Genomic DNA, 14054 nt, shown 5'->3' on the forward strand with positions numbered 1-14054 from the left:
ATGCTACTTGTCCCCGGCTCCAGCATTCAGGATGAAGCACGCTACTCTAATCTCCAAAGTACCTGACCTACTTCCTACAGGATCTTTCCAGCATTCTTTTCTTCCCATCTGGACCTCTTTTTCTCTTCTAATTCCCCCCTCTTCCTCATAACTCAAGTAGATGAGAAGGAAGGGTGTTGGCGGGAAGCAGGGTGTTGGAACAGAAGGCTAACTCCAAATCAATACCTCTGGGGCCTCAGACAGTTTATTAATCAGTAACAGCTAATCTTGCCTTCGGACACACCAGTGAGTAAACTGCATTTGGCATTAGACTCCGCAAGTGGCACGGGGCACAGAGGATCCAACTGTTAGATCACTGCTGGCTGCCAACTCTGCATGTGCTCATGCGTGCGGAGTATCTGCCTGGGTGATTCTATTTGTGGCTGACATCTCACTAATTATGCTGCCACCACCAACTACTTAGAGGAAAGTGTTCATTCTCACCCAGCACCACAAAGCATATAATTCTATCTCAACAACAGAGCTTTAAATGCCAGTTTAGTGCCCGCCTGCGTGTGCATGCTCTCCTTTCAGAATCTTAGGAAGGAAGCAGGGATATCTTTGCAGTACAGTTTGGCCCTTAGGTTCTATTTTGAATGCCGAAAATCTTTATTAGAACCATGTATTCTTGCCTTACTCATTATCCTAAAGAGTATATATAGTAATCGGTCTTTTAAAAATACACAAATTTTTTTGGTTTTTGAAAGAAATGCTTGCATTTCAGATATACACACTAAAATACAGATGTGTGCAATTGTGCTTTCTGGGATTTGCTTCAAAACCCCTCATGTTGGGGTACAGATGAAACAACCCAGGTATTGAATTGAACTGGGTCACAAGGGTGCATTATAATATGTTCTTTAGTAGTGTAAACAAAATTTTATAATAAAAAGCTTAAAAAATTACACTTTTAAAGTTCTGCCTGACTGACCCAAGGTGTTGAACTCAAGTCTATTGCCTTTTGTTCATGTGAATGCACATTAAGAAACATTGACACAAAATGAAAAAGACACCAGCTTGCCCTCCTGGCCCTGTCAAGAGATGCAGCCTCTGGGATTGCAGTTGTTCTGGGGGACGAGGTTTTGTTTTTGTTTTTAATCGTTTGGCATGTGTAAGGCATCTTTGGTGCCCTTCAGCATCAGAGGTATAACAGTCACCAAATTGATTTAATTTCACCCTTATGATAAAACTGAAAGTTGTGCCTCATTGGATGCAGTTTTACGGTGACCCCACCAGGAAATGATCAAGAGCACATCTTGAGCTGAAAACATAAATATGTGACAGGAGATAAAACAGCTCACAGCCCTCAAATTCAGTCCCTGAGTCATGCACTTCTAGGTAGAGGAACCGGGAACAAAATATTGCAGAAACCTCACTTTTTCTTCTGAGCCAGCGGCTGGAAGCACCCCACAGGGTCTCAACTGATAAACTGTGTCAAAGTCAAATCATTTGTCAGCTCTAAAGAGAGGAGAACAAGCTGAGAGATGGACTCAGGAAGTAGATTTATCTGGTACAACACATTAACTAGTATAAATACCAGTGGAAAAACATAAACACATTTACCCAGCAAGAAAGAACTAATCGCAACTACTTCACTGCTTAGTTCAATGTTCTCCCAAAGCTTTTCACTCATCAGACAAGTGACACCAATTCGTCTTGATGTCCTACTCAGAATATATTTAAATAAATCAAAGATTTATCTCCTTATTGACCTCTACTTCATGAACATCTAGTTTACTCTAATATAAAAAGGTTCTGCCAGATTAGTTTTCTCCCGTGATAATGTCCCTCTCTTCCTTAGGAGAGGAGTTTTTACAAAATAGAAATAAAAACACAGTGTGATACATTATGCTTCAAATTGTGATGCATATGAAATATACACATTCATTCATATGATTCCAGGCATTCTTCAAAACATTTTAAATTTCAGAATCCCCGACCAACTAAGACTAACACGACAGTTCATACAGGATATTGGGTTACTGAAGTATACTTCTTGCTAAAGAGCTGCTGGAGGATGGTAGTGTCAGGCGTGGCTAGGACATCTGGCTTCCAGGCCAGGCTGTGTCCTTGGGCTCCATTTCTTCATGTGTACCACTTTTTGGCTCATGCTCTACCCATGAACTGAGGGAGGACCTGTCTCTAAGATCTGCTACCTACTGGCCTGCAAGCAATCCCAGGCATCTTAGAACATCCACCACTCAGCACAGTGCTGGGTATACATGGCTGATTAATGTGCATTTCATGAATGGATAAAAAATGGTTCTCGGATCCTACCTGTGAATGAAGCACTGCCATAGGCTCTTTGTCTAGAGAAAGTTGCTCAGCCCTAGTTCATGGGACATTAAAAAATGCTCCTGGACAGAAGCCACAGACATAAAAATGTGCATATTTATGGAAGAAGGGAGGAACCTACCTCTGACAACAGCACTTGAAAATAACTTCACTGGCTAAAAACAAATGTAACAGTTTCCCAAGCCTAAGTGATTTACCAAGTCCTCTGAGGTCTGCTTTTGTCCACTCATGCCATACTGGACCTCTCCCTAAAATTTTCCCTTGCTGGTCTTTGGGCATTCCTCCCCTTTGTAGCCACTCCACCCCATGGTAATTAGGTTTAACAAGAGCAATTAACAAAACAAACTCCTTGCTGCTTAGTGGGCTGATAATTCTGATTGCAAGATTGTTTTAAGATGTACAAAGCAGTTTAAAACAAAGATAAATAAGTTATGCAATCATTTTGCATATAATCCATTGTGTGTAGGAAACACAATTCCATATTTTAAATATGAAGTCTAAAATTACCATTACATTTTAGCTACATTTTACTAAGCATTACGGCTTCTTCAATTAATATTCAGATCAAATTATTTTTTTCAGTGTTACAGAGTTTTAAATGATTCTGAGACAAACGCCTCATTTTTTCTACTAAATAGCTCTTGTGTGTTTTTTAAATGGAAGATTGATTATAAACATGATACAATCTCCTGAATGTTTCTATACAAAATACTTTACTTGTGTGCCATATTAATTTAAAAGGGATCAGTGAGGGGATCACACTATTCAAGTGTGGTTATGATTTTGCTTTGACCTAGTCACCCAAGCTAGGTCCATGAAACAACACTATCACCTAGGACTTTTCATTCTGTCACTGTTCAGCCTCACCACGTCCTATCCATATTACTTTCAAATTACACAAAATACTATGCTTTCAAGTCTATTTTTTTTCCCCAGTCATTATCACTGTAAAATCTTTTCCCTATACCCCCAAAATGTGGCATAATTCCAACATTTTGCCTATTATTCAATACTAGTGCCACATAAGATTTCAAGCATACCTTTGGAGTTCTGTGTACTTTAATTCGATGTTACCTGCAGTGATCTTTATGACAGTCTTATAGCAACTCCCTTGACTTTTAGAATAAGAGCATAACGATGAAGGAAGCGTTCTGCAACTACACCTGAAAAGGAAAAGTCTACATTTAATTAAAAGTAAACTCTCCTTCCACTAGAAGTTTGGATGAGCATCTGACAGTAGTAGAATTCTCAGTGTGTTAAAATTCGGATAACCCTACAGGAAAACAAACACAATACCTTCTGAGGGCCAGGGAAGAGACTTATCAGAACCAGAGACATTTAACGGTTAATATAAGGCTATGTAAAGCTTTTTTATCTCTTGGATTTCCCAAGAAGCCATTGTAGCTAAGTAGCAGGTCTTTATTTTGAATGACACAGATTACTGGAAATAAAAATCCAATTGCCTCAAATTATATAGAATTGGTGAAGAGCTAGAGATTTTAAAAAAATAACTGAAATATTATTTTGGCTTCTAGAAATCTAATATAGGAAATCATGATTTTTTTTTAAATTAGTTTGCTTGAGAAATGAAGTCACTGAAGGATTCTTCTAAATAGCAAATTTTCCCTGCTTTTAAACTATGGCTCACTTTGTAAGACTTTGGTGTTATAAAAAAAATTAAAATGAGATCTGTTGATATATTAAGGGAAACTGATAATGCAAATCAAGTTCTGTTACGGTCAAAATTTTTTTTTTTTTTCCCCATTTAGTTGACCATCAATACAGTTGGTGTTTTCATATTCAGGGCACCTGGGATCAAGTTTTTTTCTATAAATTTTTTAAATCAAGGTATGATTGATTTACAATATTCCCCATTGGCTCAGCAGGTAAAGAATCTGCCTGCAGTGCAGGAGACACAGGAGGATCCCTGGGTCAGGAATATCCCCTGGAGGAAGAAATGGCAACTCACTCCAGTATTCTTGCCTGGAAAATCCCTTGGACTGAAGAGTCTAATGGGCTACAGTCCAAAGGGTTGCAGAGTGGGACAGGACTGAGCGCGAGCACAGACATGGCTCATTTACAGTATTATGTAGGTTTCAGGTGTGTAACACAGTGATTCACAATTTTTAAAGATTATACTCCACTTATAGTTACTATAAAACATGGATTATAGCTTGTTCTTCTTAACCTCTTACCCCATCTTGTCCCTCCCCAATTTTTAAAATTATATAAAGAGTTAAATCAGAGGCTCACAAACAAAAACAACAAATGCTAACCTTATACATTGTATTTCATGACATGTCAATGAATGACAATTTCTCTGCTTTTGATACAGGGCCAAGGCCTCTTGTCTCAAAATGAACCTCTTCCTTCTGGAGTTTCCAGTGTCTTTCCCGCATACATCCTCCCATATTGCAGTGCTTTTCAGTCCAAGAAAGGTGAAGGGAAAATCCTCCTAGACTTACATTTTCCCCAATATTTTTTAATTGTTTCACCCACATCTATTTCAATTACAGGATTTTTTTTCAACTAGTATTTATCAAGTCTTGCCAAAGATTTCTACTTGGTTTTAATGGAACCAAATCTTAATACTTATATTTCATTGGTTTATATAATATTTAATTAAATTACATGATTCCAACTAGCACCATCAACTTTGGGAACATATACAAACATCTCTTGGTAAGCATAAAATCAAAAAATAAAAAGCAGAAAGTCTCAAGGATGTCAGAGAAGGGTCAAATAGAGAAGCATGGGAGTAAAATGTGTGTTTACAGCAACTATACTCCAATAAAAATTTCTAAAAAAGAATGCTATGGATAAACCATGGTTTATTCAAGCAGTCTCCTTTTGATGAATAATGAGTTTCTAATTTGGAGTTATTATAAACAATGCAATAAACATCTTTGGACTTTTATTCTTGAATTAAAAAGTCAATGTGTTTACAGAGGACAAGAAGAATATGAAGACACACAGCAAGCTGACTGAGTGAGGTTAGTTAATAGCATTTGTAGGTGGTCAGCCAATAATTGAATTTTTCTAAATCACTCCACTTGGGATAGATAATAAATTGTTTTGAAGCAACCGATAATGTAAAGTACAACCAAGAAGATGCTGTGATTTTAAAATATTATTCATTTTTCATATTGCCCACATTTCTTCTCAACTATGAAACATGATTTTTAATAACTAGCAAACTGGAAATATTGACTCTATAAAATAAACATTCTGCTCTAAAAAGCAAAAGAGTATATGTAATACTAAACTATAAAGCCTATGCTTAGCTAAGAGAGTTATCACGCAAAAAATATGTCTTTGTTTTCACTGGTAGAGGTAGAGTCATGAGATGCCTTCATTGGCTTTAACAACAAATAGTTACTAGCAGAACTCAAAGCAGAAGCAGGATGTTTCTTAAAGTGCTAGCTGAGAATTGAATCAACAGTGATGCTGATAAAGGAAACAGTAGTTTTTAAAAACTTAAAAATAAATTACCCTTTTAATACACAAGGAATCAATGCTCATGGTTAAATTAAAAAGAAATGAATATTGCTTACAGTATCACAGCAGCTTTGCTGCACTGCTTTTCAGATAGATGGCCGTGAGATTATCTGGTGTGCCCCATTCGTAAATCTTCAACAAAAGGGTTTATACCTGAGACAGTTTAGGTGGGTATATTATTCCTAGCTACCAAGTAAACCCCAACAAAACAATCACTGTTAACCATTACTCTGTAGATTCTTGAGTCTATCCAAGTATTTTTAAATGACATCCTATTGTAAATAGTCTCATAATCTACTTTTTTCAACTATTACTGGAAACATCTTCCCATGTCTGTGTCATCTTTAATTGCTCTGTGTATGTACAGTCACTCAGTGTGTCCGACTCTTTGTGACCCTTTGGACTGTGGCCCACCAGGCTCCTCTGTTCATGGGATTCTCCAGGCAAGAATACTAGAGTGGGTTGCCATTTCCTCCTCCAGGGGATCATCCCGACTCAGGGATCGAACCCACGTCTCTTTTATCCTCTGCCTTGGTAGGCGGATTCTTTACCCCTGAGCCACCTGGGATGGATGCTCAGTCACTCAACTGTGTCTGACTCTTTGCGACACCATGATTGTACCTCTGTCCGTGGAATTTCCTGAACTTCAGATTCAAATTGCTAACTGTCCATAGCATTCTTATAATAGTTAAAAAATACAATAATGATATAAATTTAATGATTAATAAACCATGAATATGCACTTTAGAATATTCTATTGAGCCACCTGGGATAGAGTATTCTAAAGTGTAGAGCATAAAGTATATCATACTATGCTTTATTAATCATCAAACTTACAATATTTTAAAACTATTATACCAAATGCTGTGGGCAATTAGCAATTTGAGTCTAAAGTTCAGGAGCATTCAGTTCATGGAAAGTTATAATCCCTAGAAATCTTATCTAACTTACCAATTTTATAGGGGAAAAAAGCTGACACAGACAGCAAGTAATTTTCTTTTGATCCTAGTTACCAGTGCCAGGTCCATAATATCTTATCTGCCAGTCTTCAATCCAAAAAGCTCTGAAAATTGAAAGTTGTTTCACTTTTTTATTCCTATTACCATGTATCTACTCTCATCACCAAGATACTACAATGGTCTTCTAATTGCTTTCTCCATTTCTAGTTTCACTAGAATTTTCGTCAACATCACTGCCACTGGACTTAGTGCTCTGAGGCCCTTCCCTGGCCCAGATCCTTGCACAGCCCCCACTGCTGCAGACCTAAGACTGTCTTTTATTTTTGCCTCATTACTGAAACATCATGCTGTTTTCTGCTGCAGAAACACTAATGTTTGAATCAGAAAAATTCACTGAGTGAATATGCATCAATATTACCCCTCTAAATTCTCAGAAGTTCCAAAGTTCAAATCACACCTGGCCCTGAGGGATGCAGATAAAGGGGTGGGACCTACATTCCAGAGCCAGATCACCTTCCTCAGTTGGTCCCTGGGCCTGTGACTCTATCAGTCAGTCAATTCAGTCACTCAGTCATGTCCGACTCTTTGCAACCCCAGGGACTGCATCACGGCAGGCCTCCCTGTCCATCACCAACTCCCGGAGTTCACTCAAACTCATGTCCATTGAGTCGGTGATGCCATCCAACCATCTCATCCTCTGTAGTCCCCTTCTCCTCCTGCCCCCAATCCCTCCCAGCATCAGGGTCTTTTCAAATGAGTCAGTTCTTCACATCAGGTGACCAAAGTATTGGAGTTTCAGCTTGAGCATCAGTCCTTCCAATGAATATTCAGGGCTGATTTCCTTTAGGATGGACTGGTTGGATCTCCTTGCAGTCCAAGGGACTCTCAAGAGTCTTCTCCAATATCACAGTTCAAAAGCATCAATTCTTTGGCGCTCAGCTTTCTTTATAGTCCAACTCTCATATCCATACGTAAGTACTGGAAAAACCATAGCTTTGACTAGACAGATGTGTATTAATAAAATGACTGACCATGGCTCAACAAAGATACTAATTGAAGTCAGTTACAAAGTTTGATCTTTTCTCTTCTTATGCAAACTTAAAAATCACAAATAATTTTTAAACAGTAAGATACTTAACCACACATTATCTAGGCAGAACAATAAATGAAAATAATACTTCATTAATACTGCTCATTAATACTGCTTCATTAATACTGATTTGAAGACAGGGACAAAATGGCTTTGTCATTTTTTTTTTTTCTGGATTGAAAAAGATCCTGATATGCTAGGATATAATATTGCTCTTAATATATGCAATTCAAAGAGAGATATGGTGGGTTTAGAATGATACACTGCACACAGGCCCACAAATTCATTGACCACCGGGAATGAAGATGCCTGCTCCTGGCTGCCTTGTGGTGAAGAGAACAGCCAGCAGCCACTTCTCATCCTTCTTCCTCACCCTCATGTCATCTCCACTTCCCCTTCTTCGGCCCACTGGAATCAAATCTGCACACAACACAATCCTCGTCTTCCGGGGAAGCTCAAAGGCCTGCTGGCATAAGGCTCCCTTCAAAGCATCCCCTGGAAGTCTGTGTGGGATGAGAGTATTGAAACCATCCCCTTTCCAGGGAAGGGCTAAATCCACCCCATCGTGTTTCTGTTCTCATTTACTCAGGGCTCCTGACACAAATGGTTAGAAGGATGTCCCGGAGCTCCCCCACGCAGACGGCACCGCAGACGGCGGGAGAAGCTACTCACACATCTGGGTAAAGGCTCCCAAATAGAACACTCTGAAATCTGGTTATCCGGTCTTGAGTTTTATTAGAACTGGGTTACAGAGAAAAGATTCACTGTGGGACTAACTTTGTGGGACAGAAGAGGGAACTGTTCCTTCTCTCTGCTTCCCCTCTGCATTGGAGCAATACTCAGACTCTACAACAAGGCATAGGAGAGTTGAGCATGGGGAATATGAAATACCTTAGTTGCAGATGAGGCACCCAATTATGTGCTGTATTTGAGTGCAGAGAGAGCAAAGGCCACATTTCCCAGAACTGCCTCCTTTGGAATCTGAAACCTTGCTTTAGACTCAATTAGTCCCCTAAATATGCCTGCAGTATTTTGCTTCCTTTTAGACGACAAATTTACTCCTCACTTCTCTCTTCTTTTCCTGAACCCGAAGAAATAACTAAGAAGTATGATGGAGAGCTTTTAATCACGGTAGGTGAAGAAGATGGATGCCTATGACTTGGTGTGGACATAAAGGCAAAAGGCCCAGGCCAGGGAATCAGTGACTGGAACATACTGATAGCAGGTCATTAAAATATGCTCTACAAGGACTTCCTGGTGGCCCAGTGACTCAGACTCTGAACTCCCAATGCAGGGGCCCCAGGTTCGACCTCTTGTCAGGGAACTAGATCCCACACGCTGCAACTAAGAGTCCCCATACTGCGACTAAAGATCCTTCTTGCCCCAACAAAGATCAAAGACCCCACATGCTGGCGTTAGGACCTGGAGCAACGACCCCCACCCACCCCACCCCCACCCCCCGCAAAATAATGCCCCACAAAAGCCTTCTCTCAGTGGTACTCAAAGTTTTCCACATATTAGAATGGTGTTGGGCACAATAAAAAATTCTGATGACCAGGTCACAGCTCACACCAATTAAATCAGAGGCATTGGAGCTGGCACTAGTTTTTAAAGATCCTTAGCGCTTCCCTGATGGCTCAGCTGGTTAAAGAACCCACCTCCCAATGCAGAAGAGGTAAGATATGCAGGTTTGATCCCTGGGTCAGGAAGATCCCCTGGAGAAGGAAATGGACACTTGCTCCAGTATTCTTGCCTGGACAGTTCCATGGACAGAGGAGCCCAGCAGGCTACAGTCCATGGGGTCGCAAAGAGTCAGACAGGAGTGAGCGCGCTCACACATAGACATACACACACATACACAGGTGGTTCCAATATGCTGCCAAGTTTGGGGACCAAATGCTTTACTTAATCAGATGCCCACCTTTTAGATTAAACCTGCATTCAAAATCTTGTCTTCTTCAACCCTCCTCTGGCAAAGGAAATGTACCACGGTTGTGGAATATTCACAGGAATGGCATCTGAATGTATGGCTTGAGGTGACCACGGGTAACAGACAGTCTGCTGCTGAGATTAGCAAAGAACTGGGGCAATGAGGCCAAGGACATAAGTTCTGTACTCACAGGGGTCCTTTAGGCTGGCTTGGGTCTGTGGCCACAGACTGTGTCCCTAATCCCAGTTATGGAGGAATATTGTGGCTGGAAAAGGAAACTACCATCAAGAGTGTGGATAAGCAAATTTCAGTGCAATACCCAATACCAGAAAATCAACTCAGAATTCTGCATTCTACTGAAAGTGGGTCAGTACTGTAATCTTCTTGTATTAATTTTTTATCTTTATATTATTGCTCTTATCAAACTATATTCTGGTCATAGTCTGAATTAAAAGATGACTATATGGTCATAGAAAGACACATTCTTAATGTAGAAGGTTCAAACCTATCAGTGTAAATCATGATTGTTCAAAGAAACAGTCTGGAAAATTGTTTTCAGAATAAATACTTGAAAGTAGCCAAACTTACTCCTTGGGATATGCCTGGTGCCTAGAACATACACAGAGTCCAATGTGTTTGTGACATAAACCAACAGTAAACATGCATGCCTTAGGGCAAATTTTCAAGTATCAGTAATGCCATCAATATTTACGTAGATTTTAAAAAAAGGAGATTCTTGACATTTTAAGTTGAATCTAAATGTCCAATTATTTGCAAACCATATTTCAATGGTATAACTTTTCTGGAATGAAATTTAGCAATATATGTGAAGAGGTTTAAAGATTTATAACCTTTGGTCAAATGATTATACTCATGGAGATATACTGACAAGAAAATAATTTGAAGAGTCAGATTCATGTAGACATATTAGTTGAAATATTATTTAGAATAATGACAAAGTGAAAACAGCCTGAATAGTCAGATTTATAGAAATTGCCAAATACGTTATAATATGGCCACATGATGAGTGTTATACAGCTATTGAAACAGATTTTAAATAAATGTTGCATGAGAGAATGCTCGTGATATACCAAGGGACGAAAACAGGAGGCTACAAAACTGTATTATGATATGATTCCGTTTGTATTCTTTTTTACAACTACTAAAAGTGTCCTGTCTTTTATGTAAAACAAAAACATCCAAACAATTAGAAGGGTATATATGAAAGTGGATTTCCAATTCTATTCCTCTAATTAGTCTTAATGAAGTCAGTAGTGTTGTCATAAATTACAATTAACTATAATCCCCATCTGACACGCACTCGCTGGTCCATATGTTGGGCCTCTTAGTCAACCAAATGTAACAGCCTTTGAAAATTGATTTAGCTAAAATATAGGCAACAGACACAAAATGACAGCCACCTAGGAAATCTGAAAAGATAATCGTTAAAAGCAAATTGAGGGGGAGGTGGAGGGAGGGAAAGAGGAAGAATTGCATTAAATCTGTTTTCCAATTTTCCTCCCTCCTGCAAGCATAAGCTAATCCAATCACAGCCCATAAATAGCTTAGAGAAATTTTTTAAGGTGAAAAAACATACACAGGCATTGGAAGCCAATTGCTTATTTCCTGCTCTCCTCACTAAGGCAACTCCTTCCACTGGATCAGGCAACCAGTTAAGAGTGTAGCTCACAAGAGTGTATTTTTTATCCAGCAGAAATATTTAGCTTGGCTGTCTGCCAGAGAATGCTGGAAGAACGGACTGAATTAGGGGATTTACCTTCCACGTGTTTGGCACGCGTCATTTGGAATATCTGAGAAGCTGGTCGCTCTTTCTCCGTGGCATCCAAGCAGTAGAGAGGGCTGCCAAACCATCGGAAGAGTAATGTCACTCATACGGAGTAAGATAGCGTGTCATCTGAATTCATAAGTGGAGCACTTTACTCTGCTTCCAGTTTGCTTTTCTTTCTGTGACTGATAAAATAATAAAAGGCTAGTCTTTTATTATTGTGATAGATAGCTATCTATCACCATTGTAAGAATAACCCTGTAATAGTTTCCCTGAATTATAAAGGTGCTTCCATTTCTTTCCTCTGAACATCACTTTAGAGTTGTATGAGTCTATAAACAATTTTTGATAACCATGATTTCAAAAAAAGCTCTGCATCATAAGGCAGTTTTAGCACCTTCATATATACATTCAGATTTAATTAACGTTAACAGTCTTGTTATCACCTTCTCAGTGTTTTAAATGCCTTAAGAAGTAGACATCAAACCTTAAATCCCAAAACCGACTGCTATACTTAGGGCCAAAATGGTTACAGAATTGCTAATAACATGGATTTCTATTTATTATTTGTATTTTTGTCTCCTAGAATTGCATTACATTTATTATATTGTATGTTTTTTAATACTTTCTGCATCCATCTTTCTACTCTAAAGAGAAAAAGGACACTCTAGGCTCACAGGGGCAGGATTCTGGTTATTGATAGATTTGTTTCTTGCTCAGGGCCTCAAATTTAATTGCTTCTAAATCTCTCTCTTTATTTTGTTGAATTATAGTTTACTTCCCTTGTGGCTCAGCTGGTGAAGAATCTGCCTGCAATGCGGGAGACCTGGGTTCGATCCCTGGGTTGGGAAGATCCCCTGGAGAAGGGAACGGCTACCCACTCCAGTATTCTGGCCTAGAGAATTCCATGGACTGTATAGTCCATGGGATCACAGTGAGTTGGACACGACTGAGCGACTTTCACTTTATATACATTCTGAAGAACTGTGATTTTATTTCTTTTAAATATAGACATTATCAGGAGTTAGATAGAATCAAGTTACTGATTTAAGGTCTTTTTTTTAATTGGTTGGATCCTGTGCCAAGCAAGTCAACACTTAGTAGACTCTAGCTGCCAGAAGTGAGTCTACTGTTATCTCCCTCATTGTAGGAGGAAGGCTAGGTGACCTGCCAGAGGTGGCAGTGGCAGAAGAGCCAGTGCCAGAGCTGAAGTATTTCCTCCCGTGTCCTTGTGCACTCTTTGCAACCCCGTGCCACAAGGCACAGAGACCAGTGAGTGACGGGAATTCCCGTGCAGTTGAAGAAGGCTCTGTCCGTGTTGACATAATAATGGCCAAAAGCGGGGGACATCCCACAGTTCTCAAAGAGAGAACATATGTCAAGCACCAATTCCTCAAGAACCTGTCTGTTCTCATCAGGAAATAAGCTAGAGAGCATAATGTTCATCTTTTTGTAGGGAAAGAAAATGGCTGCTTATCTTCTCTTTGCAGGAGGTGCCATGAGGCTATCATTGCATCTAGAGTTGGAAAGATTATCCCAAGACTGCATGGGGGTCCATCTCTTGACCCAAACCCCCAACTCAGCATATCTGGGAAATAACAATATTCAATTGCTTGACTATGGATGGGAGTGAGGAAACATAATCAGGATTTTAAAAAGTAAATGAAGTGGTCGAGGTTTCCATAAATACAAATTTACACGAATGCTTTATGAAATACAATTTATAAGAAAAGGAAGGGAGAAGAATATACACACTGCACACAGACATACATAGGGAAGGCTACACAAGAGGCGCTACCTCTGGAGAGAACTGGGTGGCTGACTGTGCCGAGTTTTCATTGTACATGTTTGGCACCTTTTGAATTCTGAACCATGGGACTGTATTTACTCGTGTGAAATAGATCAAATATATATATGCATATATAGCTTTATATTTAAAAATAATGTTGCTGAAGATATGCTAAATCTTGATTCTGGGCAATCTGACAAACTTACACATTTTTAAAATTACAATAAAGTATATAAAACAATTTAATTATTTAAGTGTATAATTCAGTGACATTGACTACATTCACACGGTTGTACAATCATCACCACTACCTATTTCCAAAAATTTTCATCACCTGAAACAGACACTCTGTATCTATTAGACAATAACTCCTAATCCCCACCCCCCATCCCACTCTTCCCCTTCCCAGCCTCTGATAACCTCTATCCTACTTTCTGTCTCTATGAATGTGCCTGTTCTAATTTCTCATATAAGTAAAAAGCAATAGTATTTGCCCTCCTGTGTCTAGCTTCTTTCCCTATTTCACTTGCTGTGATGTTTTCAGGGTTTATCCATGTGTAGCGTCTGTTGGAACTTCATTCCTGTTCATGACTGAGTAATATTCTATCGTATGATATTACCATATTTTGTTTATCCATCTGTATATACCATTTTGCCTATTCATTTGT

Source organism: Ovis aries, chromosome 8, assembly GCF_016772045.2.
Source record: "Ovis aries strain OAR_USU_Benz2616 breed Rambouillet chromosome 8, ARS-UI_Ramb_v3.0, whole genome shotgun sequence".
Taxonomy (NCBI): Eukaryota; Metazoa; Chordata; class Mammalia; order Artiodactyla; family Bovidae; genus Ovis; species Ovis aries.